The sequence below is a fragment of the Macrobrachium nipponense genome, chromosome 12 (assembly GCF_015104395.2).
Source record: "Macrobrachium nipponense isolate FS-2020 chromosome 12, ASM1510439v2, whole genome shotgun sequence".
In the NCBI taxonomy this organism is placed as follows: domain Eukaryota; kingdom Metazoa; phylum Arthropoda; class Malacostraca; order Decapoda; family Palaemonidae; genus Macrobrachium; species Macrobrachium nipponense.
Genome location: NC_087205.1, coordinates 72,354,285 through 72,376,244, shown reverse-complemented (window position 1 = coordinate 72,376,244; position 21,960 = coordinate 72,354,285).

The following is a 21,960-nucleotide window of genomic DNA, read 5'->3' as shown; positions in this document are numbered from 1 at the left end:
TGTTCTCGTCTTAGGTAATAATAATAATAATAATAATAATAATAATGTTATTATTATTATTATTATTATTATTATTATTATTATTATTATTATTATTACCTCAGACGAGAAGATTTTTGTGATACAAGGTACCTCTCTCTCTCTCTCTCTCTCTCTCTCTCCTTCTCTTCAGGTACTCTCTCTCTCGTCTCTCTCTCTCTCTCTCTCTCTCTCTCTCTCTCTCTCTCTCAACGACCACTATGGCCCTGCGGGGCGCTGGCGCCTACAAACATCTTTATTATGTCACAGGTATCCTTGGCGGAGGTTAGCGGTCTTGAAATACTCTTATATAGGAAAGAATTTGTCTGTAAAGAGATTACTTAAAATCGTACAGACCGATAAATGTTGTTTGAATTTGTACCTGTAAGTTCCAGTTCGGAATTTTTTGCGGATGTTATATCAATCCAAGGTTTTGAATAAATTTCTTCATAATGCTGCTTTTCTGCAAATTCGTACAGGAGTCAGGATTAGGGTGAGAACCATTTAAGAATCCGGAATTGGAGAGATTCATTCAAGAACCCAAAATAAATGTCTTATGAAAATCTAGCAGAAGGCAGGATTCATGTAGGATTCCCAGTTAGGTGGTATCTATAAGAGAATCTAAGATTAGAATAGGTCATAAAAAAACTCTGGGTTTTGACGAAATCCAATTAAGAATCCGAAAGAGGAGAAAATTCCATAAGCAGACTGAAAAGAGATCTTCACGAAACATAAGAGGAAGGTGTTCCGCAATCAAGAATAGAGCAGACGTACTTTTGAGAAAGGAAGCAGTTTCCCAAAATAGATTTTTGAACGATTTTCAGGAAACTTTGTTGGGATCTGGCAACCGTAAAAGATCATTTAGCTGGTTTTGGTGGCACTCCTCGTCCGTATGTAGTTCTTGCGAAGAGAAATTCGAGACGTGCAAAATATTTATGTGACATCATTTTATAAAACTTGTTAGGCGCCAATTCACTTTCCTTTGGAATTGTAAAACAGGATTTCACGAAACTGTGTGAGGACGCCGGTCAGGCCTAGAAAATCAATAATGTCATTTTATTTGGTGCAATTAATCCATATCTCTAGTTTCGCGTGAATATGAATAGGGACATTGGGAAAAATGTACACGGACGATCGAGAAACTATCAAATAAAGGTGACCGTCGTGTAAGAACAGATTTCGTATATGATTTTGATGGTGAAAGTCTCCTCAAAATATAATTATGATACTTTTGCATCTTATTCGTGAATCTTTGCCAGGAAATATAACTGCAAAGTAAAGTCGGTCTTGATAGCAATTGGGATCTAGTAAAATGAGTCGGTTTTACGAGAGTATATACCTGTTGGAAGTATCACTTAGGCATCATCATTGTTCTTACTTGTATTATTTTTTATATGGTGTTGATATTGTTACTTTTAACGTGATATAATGAAGTACTTAGAACCCATCATTCATTGCCTTATGGTTACTCATATTCACTTCCAACTTGTAAATGTTTTTTTTTTTTTTTTTTTTTTTTTTTTTTTTTTTTTTTTTTTTTTTACCTTTTTTTTTTTTTTTTTTTTTTTTTTTTTTTTTTTTTTTTTTTTTTTTTTACCAGAACCTGGAGTTCTTCATCCCTTTTACAAACACGTATTGTATCTTGGCAAACGTCGGCTGCTAAAGGTACCGAACGTACTGAACTAATCTAAGTACTGTATTTCTCCAGGTTTTCATTATCATGAAAAAATCATTAGAAAACAAAATAGAATATATTACTACGGGATCTCGACCCTGAAACAGTATACTTCATACTTATGTAGCGCACTTACGAAGACTAGCTTTGGTTACAGATCAAGTAAAAAATCATTGTCATAGTAAGCTCAAAACAATTTGTAAAAAATGATGGAATCTAAGTAGTAACTATGAGGTTGAGACTTTTTAATATCAACCGACCCCCTTACATCTCTCTCTCTTCTCTCTCTCTCTCTCTCTCTCTCTCTCTCTCTTTGTTGTTAAAAAAAAAAAAGTTCACTCGTACCAGTCTCAACAGCGAGAGCATGAATAAAGAAAGGAACAGGCGCCATTTTCCACCAGAACGAGAAAGTCTCTTGAAAGAACAATACAATTCATTACGTGGATAGATAGATATCCTGGTGGCTTTTGTCTTTAAAAGTCAAGGAGGTCGATACCATGAGACTGTGCAGCGATAAGAGAGTCGCGAATCATACGCCTTCCCAATGCAGAGAGAGAGAGAGAGAGAGAGAGAGAAATGTAAGGGATGAGAGAGAGAGAGTGAGAGGGAAGAAATGTCGTTTATAAAAGGTTCTACAAATCCATTGAACATTGGTTGTGGGAATCTCTCAGTCTCTTTTTCTCGCTCTGTGCATACACTCATACATACGTGCATATATATTATATATATACTATATATATATATATATATATATATATAGATATATATATATATATGAATAATTATCACATCGATCCGTGATCCATTTATATATCAATTCAAGCTACAAATGTCCTTTAATATCTAAATTCACTTTACCTCCCAAATGATATATTTTCATATATGTACCGAAGGGGAATTTTTTTGTTGATAATAATTTCGTCCCCCCATGGGATCGAACCACCGTCCAAGTGGACGGGGACGAAAATCAGGACAGTCAGTGACGCTATCCAATCAGCCACAGAGACGCTATAAGATCATATCGATTCTGACCTTACAAATCACCCTCGATCTCGGTGCTTTTGTAATTAGAACCGATATGAAACCCCGTCTACCATGTTAGCCAATTCGAGCGTTTGACAGCACGTAGCCTTTTGTTATGAATAATTATCACATCGAACCGTGATCCATTTATATATCAATTCAAGCTACAAATGTCCTTTAATATCTAAATTCACTTTACCTCCCAAATGATATATTTTCATATATGTACCGAAGGGAAATTTTTTAGTTGATAATAATTTCGTACCCCCATGGGATCGAACCACCGTCCAAGTGGACGGGGACGAAATCAGAACAGTCAGTGACGCTATCCAATCAGCCAACGAGAGGACGCTATAAGTTCATATCGATTCTGACCTTACAAATCACCCTCGATCACGGTGCTTTTGTAATTAGAATCGATATGAAACCCCGTCTACCATGTTAGCCAATTCGAGCGTTTGACAGCACCTAGCCTTTTGTTATGAATAATTATCACATCGAACCGTGATCCATTTATATATCAATTCAAGCTACAAATGTCCTTTAATATCTAAATTCACTTTACCTCCCAAATGATATATCCTGATTTCGTCCCCGTCCACTTGGACGGTGGTTCGATCCCATGGGGGGACGAAATTATTATCAACTAAAAAATTCCCCTTCGGTACATTTATGAAAATATATCATTTGGGAGGTAAAGTGAATTTAGATATTAAAGGACATTTGTAGCTTGAATTGATATATAAATGGATCACGGTTTGATGTGATAATTATTCATAACAAAAGGCTACGTGCTGTCAAACGCTCGAATTGGCTAACATGGTAGACGGGGTTTCATATCGATTCTAATTACAAAGCACCGAGATCGAGGGGTGATTTGTAAGGTCCAGAATCGATATGAACTTATAGCGTCTCTGTTGGCTGATTGGATAGCGTCACTGACTGTCCTGATTTCGTCCCCGTCCACTTGGACGGTGGTTCGATCCCATGGGGGGACGAAATTATTATCAACTAAAGAATTCCCCTTCGGTACATATATGAAAATATATCATTTGGGAGGTAAAGTGAATTTAGATATTAAAGGACATTTGTAGCTTGAATTGATATATATATATATATATATTATATATATGTATATATATATATATATATATATTATATATATATATATATATATATATATATATTTCACACACATTTAGAGTAAATGAGAAAGCAGTATAGTGGCTAAAACAGGGTACTGTGATTGGGCTGAGAAGCAGCCAACGTATATGATTGATACAATGTGTATGTTAATGGAAAGGGGACGAAAAACTCCAGTGTAAGAAAACATATGAAGTGTTTTCAACAGGAGGAAGTTGGAAGTGAACGAGAGCAAGCGGAAGGCAGCCCTACTTGATGACAGACGAAGTGAGAGCTGGAGAAATTAATTAATGTCTCCGTTGATGGTTTATTCGCGTAAATATTTGCAGTCTATATGAAAATATTAGGAAGGAGAGTCTATGGAAGCAAAAGTTGGAAGGTCTTGTTTTTATTTTGCTTAAGTACTTCCTTTCCGCTTCTATTTTCCGTTTTCTTTAAACCATTCTTCCAGCAAAAGTCGTCTACGTTATCGTATTTTTTTGTAGCTAAAACCCAAGCTTACTTTTTCTGCCCCTTTTTCTCATTTCCCCTGTGAGGTAGTGCCGTCAGTTCACATCACTTGATGCACTGTAGGCATTATTTAAGTTTCTTTGCAGCGTCCCTTTAGGGCCTTTGACACTAACTCTTACTTACCACCCTCTCCTGACAAGATATATATATATATATATATATATAGATATATATATACATATATATATACATATATATATATATATATATATCTGCATTAAGCTACAAATGTCTTTGACATCCACTTCGCTCTAACACGGAATTAATATATTTTCATATAAGATTTTAACCGATTTTTAACAAAGGGGCATTTTTTTAGGTGATGACAAATTCGTCCTCTCTGGATTCGAACCAACGCACAGAGAAGAAATCAGGACTTCAGGGACAGCCTTTACCGACTCAGCCAACAAGTCGCTAAAGTCCTGATTTCTCCTTTGTGCGCTGGTTCGAATCTACGAGAGGGCGAAGTTTATCATCAACTAACAAAAAAGGCCCCTTCGATTAGCATATATGAAAATATATAGACCCCAGGTAGAGCGAATTGGATATTGAAGCACATTTGTAGCTTAATGCCTTTGTACGAATCACGGTGATGTGATAAAAATTCATATATATATATATATATATAGATATATATATATATATAGGATATATATATATATATATATATATATATATATATATATTACACAAAACATGTATGTAATTCTGTACATATTCCGATATCAAGCAACTTGTTGTATTATCGGTTCAGTCTTGACAATTTAAGCATGATGAAAGTTATCCTGAAAATACAAATTATTTGTTCAATTCAGAATCTGCAATGAGGCCCTATGTTCCGGAAATGCATTAATGCATTTGCAAATGGGTGTGCAGCTGGTCAATCCGGCTGAATTATCCGGAACGATTGTTAATGATTAAAGGGGATAATGTGTTGTGGGTAACATTTGCGTATTTGCGCTTATAGGCGGGAGTGTAGCGTGTGAGTTTATGTTCACTATATATATATATATATATATATATATATATATATATATATATATATATATATATATATACACACACATATATATATATGTATATATATGTGATATATATACATATGTATGTAGATCACCCAAATGTATGCATACATTTATGTAATGACTAATGTCATCGAAAATGATACGCTAAATAATAAAGAAAAAAAAAAAGATATGGAGAAATGAATGCTGGTATGACAACGCTTATTAGACGACGGAAGTTGTTACGATATTGGTTATCTGAGTAGTGCTTTGGTTCTAACAATCTTCTTCTTCTTCCCAGCTTTTTCCCATTTTTATATGGGGTCGCCGTTTCGGATGAGCCGTTTCCATCTATTTCTATCTTGCGCTTCTGCCTCATCAATTCCCTTCTCATGTAAATCTCCTCTCACACATCCTTCCATCTCTTTCTTGGTCTCTCTCTTTTTCTTCCTTGCACCTCCACTCCCATAGTAGTGTCTCCCAGCGTGGTCCTCATCTCTCCTCAACAGTTGTCCATACCATCTCAGCCTCCCCTCCTGCACTTTCTTTGATACTTCCACCACCTTAGTTGACCCCCTTATGTAGTCATTTCTGATCTTATCCACTCTTGTTACCCCAGACATCCACCTAAGCATTCTCATTTCTGCCACATCCATCTTCTTCCGCTCTGCTTTTCTCATGCTTGCTGTTTCCGTACCATACAGCATTGCTGTTCTTACCACCGTCTTGTGAATTTTCCTTTTAACCTAAGCGGCACTCTTTTGGTCACAAAGAACTCCCGAGGCCGCTCTCCAGTTGTTCCAGCCTGCCTGTACCCAGATGTTTTACTTCTTCTTCCTACTTCCTCCAGCGTTAACAAAAGATCCCAAATACTTAAACTTATCAACTCTCCTTATTTGCTCTCCACCAAGCTGAATACTTTCTCTATCATCCCCCTCAGTGGTGGTACACATATATTCTGTCTTGGATCTACTTATTCTCATTCTCTGTCCTCCAGTACTTGTCTCCATCTTTCCAATTTCACTTCCAGATCTTCCCTGCTCTCTGCACCACAGAACAATATCATCCGCATACAATATGTTCCATGGTACTGTCTCCCTTACTTCCTCTATTATAACATCCATACCTATGTTAAAGATAAATGGGCTCAGAGCCGACCCCTGGTGTAATCCTACTCTCACCTCAAAACCTTCTGTCTCCCCAACACTGCTCCTCACTCTGGTAAATACATTCCGGTACATCTCTTGTATCAATCGCACATACTTCTCTGGCACCATCTTCTCCCTCAAGCTCCTCCATACCTCTTGTCTCGGGACTCTGTCATAAGCCTTTTCAAGGTCAATGAATACCATATGTAGGTCCCTTTGTCTTTCCCCGAATTTCTCCATTATTTGCCTCAGACAAATATACCATCTGTTGTTCCCCTTCCTTCTTATAAATCCCATCTGCTCTTTACCTATTTGTACTTCTTCTCTCAGTCTATGCATCTATCATCCTTTTTCCAGTATCTTCAAAGTGTGGGACATCAATTTAATGCCCCTATAATTACCACACTCTTGGACATCGCCTTTCCCTTTAAAAATTGGGATCAATATCTACTCGCCACTCATTTTTGGTATCTTTTCCTATTCAAGGATCTTTATCATAGATCGTACAGTATATCCACTCCTTCATCTCCTAATGCTTTCCATGCCTCCACCGGGATCATGTCTGGTCCGGTTGCCTTCCCATTCTTCATCTTCTTCAGTGCATTTAGTACCTCGTTGCCTAGAAAACCTCATTACCATGCCAATGTTTCACTTGCCCATCCTCTCTTATTAGTCTATTATTTTCTTCATTTAACACTGTTCGAATATTCTTTCCATCTCTTCACATGTCTCCTCCTTTCTAAGCACTACACCCTCTTGATTCTTTATTTGTTTGATGTGTGTTATATCTGGTGCTCTTATTTCTAGCCTTTGATAGCTTCATTCATCTTCTTTAATCCTTCCTTTGTCCCCAGCTCATTATCACCATCATCATACGACTTTGCTTTAGCTTGGGCTACCACCTTTTTCACCACCTTGTTTTTCTCTCTGTACCTATTTCTGTCTTCCACTGACTGTGACTCTTCCCATATTTTCTTTGCCTCCTTCTTATCTTTTTACTACTTTCTCAATGTCTTCATCCCACCACCAACTATCCCCTTTTCTTCCCATAGGTTCTAACAATAAATATTGAAAAAAATTATATCTATATACATCTAAATTTATCTAAGTAACACATGCACATATATATATATATATAATATATATATATATATATATATATATATATTTATATGTATATATATGTAAATATATATATACATTTGTATATAGTATACATGTGATATATATATAGTATATGCATATATGTGTGTGTGTGTAGACAGATAGATAAATTTAGATATATATTGGTAAATATATTCATTTCAATATTTAATGCTAGAGATCACAGCACTACTCGGATAACAAACATGATAACAGCTTCCGTCGGCTAATAATAAAAAAATTGCTAATTTGGACACTTGAACGTTGTCATACCAGCACTCATTTCTCCATATCCTTTATTTTTTTTCCTCTCTCTCTCTCTCTCTCTAACTCTCTCCTCGTCTATCTCTCTCTCTCTCTCTCTCTCTCATCATCATCATCATCATCATTCAATGACATTAAGTATTAGGAAATCTATATTCTTGTAAGGACCTTGGTAAATCGAATCTAGTTTAAGAAGCGAAGTGGGAATTTTCGCTGGGGGTTGGAGGGGGGGCGGCTGTGAGGAATCTGCAAATCTTTGGGACGTAGGGCTGGCACCAAACAATGCTCTGCATCCCAGGGTACAGTGGGCAATGAATACAAGCTTGAGAGTCGACCAGTCTGAGCAATCCCTCCATTTTTTTTTTTTTTTTTTCATCACAGTCCTCCAGTTCGACTGGGTGGTATTTATATTTTGGGTTCCGGGTTGCAACCTGCCTCCTTAGAAGTCCATCAATTTTCTTATTATGTGCACTGTTTCTAGGAGCACACTCTTCTGCATGAGTCCTGGAGCTACCTCAGCCTCTAGTTTTTTCCATATTCCTTTTCGGGGATCTTGAGATCGTGCCCAGTGTTCCTATGATTATGGGTACAGTTATTATTATTATTATTATTTCTTGGGAGTAGACCCTCTTTTAAACAAATCTTGTTGAAAAGGATTGCTGCATCAGCTCCATTAATTTGGATAGAGTCTTCTCTATTTTCCTTATTAAGGATTTCTCAATGTTGCTGAAACTGGCAAGCAACGTGCCAAAGGGGATCGTCAAATCCAGTGTAGTCATATTGAATTATCTTTATTACTGCTATATACATATATTACTGTTACAAGTTTCTCTCTCTCTCTCTCTCTCTCTCTCTCTCTCTCTCTCTCTCTCTGACGTTTCGCCCAGATCTGCCAGGGCATGGTCACAGCGATTGTTGCTGGAGGACTGAATCTTAGTGGTGAGTACCCGGCTCCAGGTGACGCAACACACCTGAGAAGATCAACGCGCCTCGTGAGTTTCCGATGCCTGGCCGCCAGCCAATGAAAAGTCGAGCACCTCCGGGGGGGTCCTGCAGGAGCATCCGTGAGCGCCGCACGACCATGATATATAGCGAAGGACTCACCACTAAGACTTTACGGGCTGCTCTGTGAGCAAGAGCCCGTGCTGGCACAAGGCCAGCTTAATCTTAAACAACAACAACCACTAAGATTCAGTCCTCCAGCAACCATCGCTGTGACCATGCCCTGGCAGATCTGGGCGAAACGTCAGAGAGAGAGAGAGAGAGAGAGAGAGAGAGAGAGAGAGAAACTTGTAACAGTAATATATGTATATAGCAGTAATAAAGATAATTCAATATGACTACACTGGATTTGACGATCCCTTTGGCCACGTTGCTTGCCAGTTTCAGCAACACTGAGAAATCCTTAATAAGGAAAATAGAGAAGACTCTATACAAAATTAATGGGATGATGCAGCAGCAATCCTTTTCAACAAAGACTTATTTATTATTATTATTATTATTATTATTATTATTATTATTATTCAGAAGCCGAACCATATTCGTACGGAACAAGCCCAGAGGGGCCATTGACTTGAAATTCAATTTTTCAAATATATGTGGTGTGAAATTCAACCTTTCAAATAATATAGTGTTCATTAGAAGCAACTGGCACTGGGTTATTTTTTTATATTCACTTTATTACTTAAACCCTTACCGTCAAACGGACGGTTACAGGACACGTCCCGACCATAGTCATCATATGTACCATATCGATGCACGGACCAATGCTACAAAATTTATATAGGCCCAATTCTCAGAGAGGCTTTCCAAGAGTTGGACGACAGCATATTTACACGACGTATTCTGTTACCCACAGCAAAATATATATATGGCTGAGATTGTGTTTTATGTAGTAGGATGAGCCACAGATCTGAATTTATAGTTACCATAATGAAAAAATACAGTCCCACTGGCAAGTCCCAGTAACGTTCACCTCTTATGAATATTTCAACAGATTGTAATGAAAATGATATTTCAGTGTACCTTTATATCCAATGAGCTGAGAAATGTATTTGCTATTAAGAGACCGTGAGAAAGGTTTTGATGTGAAAATGAAAAAGTTTTTCTCTGTTACGTTATGAAAGTTCTTGTGAAGGAACTTACAGAGAATATATAAATTAACTACGATTAGCTAATTAAAACAAATGTTCAGTAAGATCACGGAAACGAGAGAATAGCATTGTTGGCTATTATTACTTGCAGTACGGGTGGTTCGTTTGCTTGCTTTATTGTTTATTGTTTCAGTTAGGCAGTGATCATGAAAACATGTAAGGCCGCTAAAAACTATTAAAGGTTTGTGGAGACAGAAGATAATCTAAACAGGAGTTGGGTTCCCTGGTCTTTGTGGACTAGACAGTGCAGATTGGCGTTAATAAACAGTCTGCAGAGACTGGTTAAAAAAAAAGTTGAGTATATCTTAGTTTTACCAGACCACTGAGCTGATTAACAGCTCTCCTAGGGCTGGCCCGAAGGATTAGATATTTTTCGTGGCTAGGAACCAATTGGTCAACTAGCAACGGGACCTACAGCTTATTGTGGGATCCGAACCACACTATATCGAGAAATGAATTTCTATCACCAGAAATAAATTCCTCTGATTCCGCGTTGGCCGAGCCGGGAATCGAACCTAGGACCACCGGATTGGCAGCCGAGCGCGAAAACCACTCGTCCAGCGAGGAACTGCGGAGACTGGTGAAAGATAATGGAAAGCTTTTGTTGAGGATGAAGTGGAAAGTGGATGCTAGCGATCGATTGGTTACGAGATCAAATAGAAGCCAGGGTTATAGCCATAAATGTTAAATGGGATTTTGAAAGAATAAAAATGGATATCTTCATACTGGCGTTTGAAAGTCGAAGTATTAGATATGATGTAAGAAGGGAATCTTACGCAATGGGAAACGAGGGAGACACCAGAAGTTCTGCAGCCGTTGCTGAACAAGAGAAGTGAGGCGCAGAAGGAAAACGTTGGGTGTCATGACAGATTACTTCATCGAAGAATTATTACTTGGTGCGCTAAACAGAAAGATGTGTGCTAAACACAGAGGGTTGCAAAGCTTTATGAAGAACGTAAGCGTGATAAAAACACTTAACATAGACGAAAATATGAACAGGGAAGTTTTGAAGAAGCTAAAACAAATTTTGAGGTGTGTGCTTCATTATGAAAATAGCGTACACGTCAGTGTCGCTATACGTTGGAGAAAGACACACGACCAGCAGCAACCAAACAGATTTAGTATTAGACTGGAACGTTTAAATACCCGTGTGTAACAGCGAAAATAGGTCGGAGACGAATTGCAAAATAAAAGCGTAGTGGGTTGATGTTCTGCTAATTCGCTAATCGATTTTTCTCACCGAGTCTAACCAAGGTCCTTTAAATATACTCGAGTCTAACCACACGTTTTAGAGATGAGGCGAACGTTCCTTCCTGCTTCCCATTCTCCTTGCATCTCTCATTTGGATGTAATGATACCCATGTGATGCCCACTGAAATTCAAATGATCTGCCGGGGCAAAATGTTGGGTGGAGGTTGGGCGCTCAGCTACTAAGGAGCCTCCGCCCAAGAGGCAGCATGTTTGACCATAACCTGCGCCTCATTCCACGCGTCCATAAAACCTCTGTGAATGCGGCGTCTCTTAAAGTAGCTGCTGGGGAATCTTCATGAAACTAGTCGCTGTAGCTCACTCACAAAGACCGATGGTCGGGTTAGAGTTAAACTCTTGCAGATCTTGATGTTAGAGACTTATTTGGGAAAGGTAGAGAGCGGCGCCTCGAGCATCTTGAGAGGTTTCGGCTCCTCCCGCCATGTTTCACCATCTTCACGAAATGTGTCGTGTTCATTTTTCCGCCTTTGTAATTCTAGAAACGTTTCCATTCATTTCAACCGAAGAGAGTTCCACGATTTTATGTCGTCTCTATTGTATTTATATCATACCTTTCACTGGAGTTCACGGTTCTGCATTGCATGATTTCGTGATTCAAATTTACCAGTCATGATTATATTGTAATCCCGTTACGCATTTCTATTTTTCTGAATTACATTACTAAAATTCACATATCTATATTTCTTGAACTCGGTACATATAATTTCATCACAGGAGTATTTGGACAATCATTTATTTACCGACTAACTGTTACAGTCTACGTAAGAAATGACATTGCATAAAATCATATATTGAGTCTTAAATAATAGATATAAACATCTCACACTTCGCTGTTTATGGATGACTAAGAAAAATGTTGGTATTAACGTCAATAAATTACAGTCTGCTGTGAACGAACAGTCGAGTAAAAATATTGAAAAGTAAAAGACTTCACTAAAGAATCGAAAAACTTAAACTATTTTAAAGCTAGGGAAATGAGTAATTCCATAGAAAGACTGGTTGGTTACTTCGCCTTGATTACAAAGCTAAACTAAGATAGCGTAGGTTCTAGAATGATCTTTTAAAAGGATCTGGTGTGAATAACAAAGCGAAAAAGACCACGGTGATTAAAACGAGCCCGGTCTTTGACAAGTGATTTGAGAAACAGTTTTTGAAGGAGGTTAAAGGATGTGACGCTGAGTGAAGGACCTGTTTAAGGTTGAAAGGAGCAGAATTGACGTAGACGTTGATGTAGAATCAGAAAGAGGCGTGAAAACCTGAGATAAACTTGGATTGTTACTATAAGGCAGGACTTTAAGTACGAAGAGAGGTAGAGTTAGAAGGGAGCTTGGGAGTAGCTGAAATGAACTTTGATTATACCTGCTGAAGTAGAAGTGAAGCTAGAAATAAAAGTGAAAACAGAGGGAGAATACGACGGAGGCAGGGGTAAGCTGAACTTAGAAGGAGAGAAGGAAGAAATAGAAGTGAACATAGACTTAAAGGTAGAATTAGACTTAGAAACAGGAGATTGGAAGGAGCAGAGTTCCGCCAGGAATGTTTCACAGAAGTAGAATAAAAACAGAGAAAAGTAATTAGAACTTGGAATATTACTACAGAAGTAAAGGAGAACAATAAAAGCCGAATTACTAACCATTTCAAGCTCGCTGTCGCATAGGTTTTCTTGAATATTTTTTTAATTATTGGCTTTATCTTCTTGATATTTTGGCACAGTTTGTTTTAGACCCTCCGGTAATTTTGGGTAATATAATGAGGTATCAGACTTTATTGATTAAGGCAATTTACTCTTGAACTTTTTCAATTTCCTCTACATTCTTTGTAGATATCTGAACACCTGTCCTTGGCTTAGCTATAGGGTTAGGAAAGAAACCCGCCCACTCGGTTCTCTCTCTCTCTCTGTCTCAAACTTATGAATGGAAGAGTGACCTACGATATGGCTTTTTACGCTTTGAATTACCGACAATAAGCATTTCCTGTTCAGTACCTTCCATAAGTTTGTATGTTTTTATATATGATTATGCTTTTATTTATTACCATGAGAATGGGGTGTTGGTGGGACAGTTTTGATTTTAAGATATTGCAGATGTGAGGCAATGACTGTCTCTGTTAACTTGGTAAGGTATGGCTCATTGTCTATTACCAGGACCGAATGGCTGAGGAAGCGATGGTAAAAGTAGCAATATCAGCCATGGTAGTTGCCACTGGTGTATTTTAGCGGCGAAACAAAGAAAAGATTTCTCAACAAATCATTCCACAGAATGCTATAATTGTCATTTTGATAAAAGAATTATAAAATCATTCAATCAAGTCTCTGTGCATACATCTTAAAGGGAACCCTTAAATAGATTATTATCACTCAACTTTTCAGAGAAATTCTTAACCCATTGGGCACCTTTGCACTATATATGCAGCGAACGGCCGTAATGCAAGTGCATTGCGGCATCCACGATGACAGTACCGCAACTTATTTGCCATAATCGATACAGAAGATGAACGTATACTTTTAGCTATTGGTGACTTGAGACTTGTGCGCATATCGGGCGACAAAATAAACATACCTGAAAACCAGTAAAACAACTGCCCTTCTAATATTCTGTCAGTCCAATCATCTGTATCTACGTATACTTTAAATGAACCTTGGGGTTATAATAATTTAAGAACAATGAAATACAGACAAACTTTAATATCTAAACTAATTTGGACCTGGGGTTATAATAATTTAAGAACAATGAAATACAGACAAACTTTAATATCTAAACTAATTTGGATATGAAAAACGTAAAAAGTCGTATCGTATTACACTATTCCATTCATAAGTTTGAGACAGAGAGAAACGAGTGGGCTGGGCTTCTTTCCTAACCCTTAAGCTAAGCCAAGGACAGGTGTTCGGATCTCTTCAACGAATGTTGAGGAAAATGAAAAGTTCAAGAATAAATTGCCTTAATAAATTCTGGTACTTCTTTTTCTTGCCCAAAATTACCGGAGGGTCAAAAACAGACTCTGCCAAAATATGAAGATGATACTGCTGATATATATAAAAAGTTATTCAAGAAAGCCTGTGCGACAACCGGTTTGAAATGGTGAGTGATGTGCAGTCTCCTTCAGTATAAGAATGAGTCATTTACTTCATCTCATCATTTAGTCCTCTTTAAGTAAATGACGAGTGAGTAATGTAAGTTATTTAATTACTGATCCATCTTCAATTTCTGATAATTCTTAAACAGTCAGTAATTAACCACTGGAGGAAAGTGGGAATATTAGTGAAAAAATTTGTATTTAACGAGGAGGAGCAGAGTTCGAAGCAACATATTATACTGAGTTCAAAGAACAATGGATCTGCCTTGTACGCAGTATTGACCAGCGATGTCTTCAGTCTACAGTACAGTTTCTTATAATCGTGACTGGTTAATGTTTTTATCATCGTGCTGATTTTCTGAAAGAAGCCAAGATGACTTTGTGTCAGCTAGAGATATGAACATTATGGTCTCGCCCCCAGTGAACCAATACTTCAAAAGGCGTTAGAGCACCGTAGCTGACGCGTAACAGAAAAAGATCATTTTCAATAAGAGCGAAATCACGGACCATTTCCAAACCCAGACCCAGAGAGCGCTGTGGCCGACGCGATCAAGACGCATTCGTCATCTCGGAAAGAGGTCTCCTGGCTCTTGGAAATCGGCGCCTGATTTGGGGAAACGGCCGCCCGTATATCAAGCCATCGTGTGGGGGTGGGGGGTAGGCGGCATCATCGAGCAGACCGAAATCAGCGGAATATTTGTTAAGGCGATCGTCCATATCGGCGAGAAAACTTCCGCCCTGCCTCCTTCCTGCCAGGTGGGTGATTTCTCCTCGAAGCAAATCATCCACCAGCGGCAAACTTGTTCGGCAGATTGCTTTTGCCAAAATGATAAAGTCAGTCAATGGCGGGAATGATTTTGTAATATCCGTCACCACAACAAGTTTGAGGGAGTGAATGAAGGGAGGCGGCGGGTGGGCGGCCAAGTTCCATAACTCTGTTATCGTACCAGACACTATATAAATGCTTCCGAACGAAGGGGGCCGGCTGGGTGGGAAGGGAAACAAGGGGGGGGGGGGGGGGACGTATAAAAGTCGACTTCAAGGCACCGCAGATAGAGATTCTCTCTCTCTCTCTCTCTCTCTCTCTCTCTCTCTCTGTCGTAAACATATACTTTGTAAACTCGAACTGAATGTATCTTACTTCTTCAGGTTACTCGTACAGAACAGGAGGCGTTTTGCCTTGAATTAATATTCGTGTGAGTGAAAATCCTTTGCTCCAGCGCCATGTTATCCTCGTCGGAGAAATTTCGGAAATTAAAGTACTTTTATTATGTCTTGAAGGAGGGACCAGTGGTAGTAGTCACAGTAAACTCATATGAAGTAGGAGTAGTAACATATTTGAACATTGACAGTAGGATCGTTTGAAAGCTTGTAGTAACTCACCTCTAGGAAAAAGATGTGGCAGCAGAAGAATCTGCAATAAACGTATTAGAAGTAAAATCAACTTCCGCCGAGGTGGAAGAGCAAGCAATGCAAGTGGTAGTGGTATCAGTGATTATAACTGTAACAATAGTCACAATCGTTGCGTTAGCAATACTAGTGCAGAAGTTTCAGTACAGCAATAGATTACATGAGACAACTTCCTGCAATATCTGTTTTTGTTTTGCTTTTTTTTTTGCGAAGGCCAGCTTGATATTGCCCTTTACCTATGCAAGTTTTGATTCGCACAGGATCAAGCAAAAATTCATGATAGTATTTAATATTCATCAAAATAACCGCGCTATCAGTGACGTCTTTGAACCAAACTAACAAATCTGGAGTGTTAGTCAGTTCAAAAGGCAGAAACCTCGGTTGATTAGGTAGATAGTAGTGGGTCTGACTAACTTTTCCTCTTCTGCTGCGATTCACCATTTCTATTATTCTCTTATTTCTTTTGCAAATAACTTCGTAAAAATTCTATCGGGGCTGTTGTCTGCGCAATCATGACTGAAGTAGGAGATGCAAACGTCATAAATAGCATGAATACTTGTTAAGGAGCTTTAAAAGTACCCTTTTTTTTAACTTGGACCACAAAGTGGTCTAGCCTCTTATACAAATGGGCAATTGCAAACCAGTGTCACTGCCTGAAGAAGTAGGTCTCTGAAGGAATCTTGAAAAGTGCCCTGTCAGATTTCTGAGTGAAAATAACCTGTGTGTCATAAACGAAGTTGGAACTTCAAATGGGGATGACAGATACAAACTGATCCTGGTAATCTGTATGAGACCACCATATGAAGTCTGAAACCAGGCCATAGGTGCAATACTATATAATTAACAGTGTAGTTTACTGGCCTTTAATACGAGGTAACATAACAGAAATCGTCAGGTTTGTAAGCAGCGGGATGGGCACGATGAAACTTAATTCGTCCATTGTTGCTGAGCATAACCTATCTACGTTCTCCTAAGACTAGGGGATCATCAGGTTTTGTAAATTACCCTCATCACTTGCATCCCAACAAGAGAAATAGATGAAAACCATCCCTCAGCATATTGAGAGAAAGGAAATAGGAGTTTGATAAGAAGTTGAAGATGTCTGTCAACCAGACAAAACTTCCTTTTCCCTCGTTGTTTCCACTTAGGACCAGGATATATAGGTGATAGTTTGTGCGAAAGGAATTGATTTTATGGAACCTTGGAGCCGGGGGATTCAATGAATTGTTTCTTTATCCCAAGAACGAAGTTGTAGATGATAAAAATTTTAAGGAAGAACTATAGCATTACAAATATTGGTTGTAAGGCCGCCAGTCAGAATAAGACTTCTAGATGTGCCCGAGTTGAAGCAATTACAACAAATAATTGCACAGTACCCTGGTCAATGGATAAACCCTTAATTTAGGTCTCGCTCCCTACCTTGTGGTTATCTAACACACGCCAGGACTAACTCGTTCCTTACAGATAGGCTTCCAATGGAATGCTCGGTTTGGTTTTGATTTGTTTTCTGTATACCATGAAGCTTTGCCGCTCTGAAGAAGTTCCGACGGTCATCTTTTTAAATGTCGTTCATCTCAGTTTATCAGAAAGATCTTATTCAAACCAGCTCCAGCTAATGACGGTAGTCGACTCATTCATCAAAAGGAGGTTACGACATAGTTTTGGTAGCAATTAGACAGAATTAAAATGAAGCAAAAATAAAACCTAAAAATCATATGACGTCCTGCGAAAAGGACACCAAGTCCATCAAATACTTCTGCAGTAGGCACATTTTGGTAGCATGACCATTGCGTTGATAAATGAAAATGACGAGCTTGCAACAAGCAAACGTCAAAATATCCTCCACCCTAACCCTGACCATCCCTCCAGTGACTCCCATTCAAGAAGGGAAGCATCTCCATCATCCACTCACGGGGAGCGTGATACAAACTGATCTGTTTTGGTTGATTCCGCCGTTGAGAAGCCATCAGCCACTTGCAGTTCTTAGCCCAAGTGGAGGGAGCAGTTTTGTTCATTCCATGAACAAAACTGGCTGTCTGGTAGATGACAGAGATTCATAGAAATTCATGAAGTTGGCGAAAAGTAGATTGCTAGTTTTTGAATTCCAGCTGTTTAATTAAAATGTTTAACCAAATTCTAAATATTTATAAGGCAAGAAAAAATCATGCTTTAATCTAAATAGGTTTTACTGAAAAGGGGAATAAAGAGAAATGGGATAATTAGGGCAATAGCAAAACATAAAAAGTGAGAGAATTCATATTTAGTTTCTTTACCTATCATCAGAACCCTTTACATTGCAACCATCAGTTTTATAAAGGGTGTTATTTTTTCACTATCTTATATGTAAATTAAGAGATCTTATTGGTCAAAACAATTATGGTTCCTCTTTTCAAATATGCCTTTCTTCAAACAGTGGCAGAGCGAAAGACATCGATGATTCGACAATACAAAGCAGGTTTATTTGTCTTGATATTATGAATATCGTCATTGCAGAAATATCGTGCAACAAATATCAAAATGAAAGAGAAAGAGAGAAGGGGGGGAGACTGAACAAAAACAAATTGCAAGATCCGAAGTAATAAGACTCCGCACCCAAGGGCAGGGATTAATAAAATGTCTCTGTTATTATAGATGGCAGATAATCTGATTTTTATTACACTTTTCTTATTAACGAAAGGTAATCATGAATGAGAGCAAAAAGCAGAGAAAGACAATACCTTGTATATATGCTGTACGTAGGTAAGTACATACGTACGTACGTCTTACTGTCTGGGAGTTTTTATCAATGTTGACAGACTTTTCGCTCCTCCGAATTCTTCTCTCGGGAAGAGCTATAGAAACTTTAGATCCGCCAAAAGTGCACTCAAATTTCATTACGCTGGCACGACAATACTGGAATGTTGTGAACACAACTCGTGTCTCTTCGTTTTTCTTGACGTTAAGACAACTTATCGAGTAACAAAATTCTTCAAAGGCTCTCTCTCTCTCTCTCTCTCTCTCTCTCTCTCTCTCTCTCTCTCTCTCTCTGTTTAACTGTTGAACTATCTGTCTATCTATCGCTTTTTGTTACACACATATAAATAGTCTCGCGTGTATAAGAAACAAACATGTATATATACGTATTTAATTATATATATATATATAATATATATATATGTGTGTGTGTGTATGTATATATATATATATATATATATATATATTATATTTATATATATATATATATATATATATTATTTATAGATATATATATATATATATAGATATATATATATATTATATATATAGATATATATATATAGATATATATACGTGTGTGTGTGTGTTTGTGCGTGCTTGCTTCTTATACACGCGAAACTTTTTTGTATTCACAAATATTATGCCACAAATATGCGTGTATATACTGTGTGTGTGTGTGTGTGTGTGTGTGTGTGTGTGTGTGTGTGTGTGTGTGTGTGTTTGTAGGGTTGTACGTGAGTAGGTGCAGGAATTATAAACGAGATGACCTCAGCTAATCTAATTTCTCATATTTGTCATGTGGGAAAAATTCTATATAGAATCTTCGTAAATCAATACATTTTTAGTCCAGGAGCCATTTTGCCTGACTCATGACACTTGACATTTCACTCATTGAGAGGCAACTCTGTTATTTTCTTTGGGTCAAATCCCAGCCCTCAGCTCTTCCCTTTTTTTGTTTTTTATTTTTTTCAGGGCGAGATAAAGGTGTTTTGTTCATCGTCTCATTGCCCTTGAAACTGAAATGTTAAGAAATGCTGTAGGATCAGGAATGAGGAATTCATTTCATACGCTCGGGTTCTTGTATTATTTTATGTTTATTCTAATGGTTAAATTATTATGTTTCAGTTGTTGAATTTGGAAAGATCGATTCCATTCTGGTCTTAGTTTTGGCCTACTCTTGACTCCAAGATCCATTTGCTCTTTCTTTCCGATAATCTTCCATAACTCACTGTTTCATTCAGAGCCTTTGAAGGACGAAGGAGGTAGACAAACAAAACCATGACACAACGAGAGAGAGAGAGAGAGAGAGAGAGAGAGAGAGAATGCAGGAAACACACATAGCGGAGAGGGGAAAAAGGCATATGAGACTTCCAACCAATAAAAACTCTAAAAGTTTAAACAACTTTTCTTGAAAGAATCCAATTTCCGTTCTGCTAAGTTGGAATGTAACCGGTGGCAGGGAATTCTCCCCCGCATCTCCCCTACCCTTTTCCTTTCTTCTTTCCCCCATCCAAACCCCCTTCCCTCTTCCCCTCCAGTTTTGTACCTTAAATGTTTGCTTTAGAAATTCTAGTTGTATATATGTCGGCAGGAGAGAGAGAGAGAGAGAGAGAGAGAGAGAGAGAGAGAGAGAGAGAGAGAGGACTAGGGAAATGGGGAGAAAATAGCGAGTATGGAGGGTGAGATCAGGCGAATGTAAAGGGATAGAAGTTCGGCATAGGCAGTCATGGAACCTTAGGGATTTTGTAGGAGGAAAAATTGGGGAAGCGCTGGGGGGAAAGGGTCTGGTTGAATGGACGTCTAGGGGAAAGAAAGTCCTTCCAATAGAAATGGAATTCCGTACGCCCAGTCAGTAAGCCCAATTTCCCCCTCAGAACGTAGAGTGAATTGGCCATTCCGCTTTCATTATGCCCAAACACAGAAAAAAAAGAGAGAGTTGCCATGGAGAAGCGGTTAATCAGTTGCCTTTCTTTTTTTCTTTTTTTTTATTATTAAATAGAGAGTTCTAGCGATTTCCGCCACCATCCGAAAAGTCGAGCCCAGTAATGGTTCTTGAATGACAAGAAGAAATGTCCCATAACTTTGTGAAAAAGAGGAAGAGAATTCTCTCTTTTTCCCTCCTCCTCCTCCTCCTCCTTCTTCTTCTCCCCCCTTCGATATTACGTCTGACTTTTCCCTGGCACTATCGACCTGACCACGATGATATCGTCTGTTTCCAATGACCCACAAGTGTCTCGCAGAGAAAAAATACCGAATAAAAAAAGAAAAGATGGATTGGATGTGGGCAAAGACGATGGTAATAAAAGGATCTTACATGTTTTTCTCTCTATGCATCTAAAAATAGAATAATTTTCTAGATATAGTATAATGCTAATAAAAATGCTGAAAACAATAATTTTCGAGAAATAGTATAATGCTAATAAAAGTGCTAAAAATAATCACAAACGGTCGTATTCAGAAAATCATAAAAGAAAATTAATACTTTTCGTGAGAAATTGATTGGAAGCAATTCTCGAATGTTTATTATACCAAAGTTATTGCATACTTGGAGCACTTTTAACAGGTCTTCAAATTTATTACTCCTCACTTTTATTGTTGACATTGTTTAATTAAGACATCCATCCCTTATTCTAAGTCGATGTGCGTAGGCATTGAACTTCTGAAAAAATTAGATATTTACCAAAGTATAAAATATAAAATATATATATATATATATATATATATATATATATATATATATATATATATATATATATATATATATGTATGTATGTATGTATATGTATATGTATATTTATATTTATATGTATATGTATAACTGAATCACGAAAGTTTGGAACGTTATAAATCCATAAATAAAGGTATAAGCCATGCAGGAAGGATAAACAACGGAGTGTCCGCAAGATCTTTCGATTCAATGTCCTTTACTTAGCAGACAAAGTGACTTACATAAGAAATTGAGAGTACAGGAAAGGTCGTATAAGTGACAGATAGGGATTATAAAGAAATTGGTACCTAGAATCCAACACACCTGGTGAATGAGTAACCTTTCCAAACAAGCATAAACAAGTGTACAATCTAAGAACAAAAAGATCAAGTCCAACTGCTCAGACACAGGGACAAGACAATTAAAGGATTATACAGGGCAGCAGCTGACCACATTCAGATCTTTGGTAAACAACAACTTATTCACAAAACATATTAAACATACATATACAAAGAAAATATCTCTAAGGCAACTCATTTGTATATATGTTTTGTGAATGAGTTGTTGTTTACCAAAGATCTGAATGTGGTCAGCTGCTGCCCTGTATAATCCTTTAATTGTCTTGTCCCTGTGTCTGAGCAGTTGGACTTAATCTTTTTGTTCTTAGATTGTACACTTGTTTATG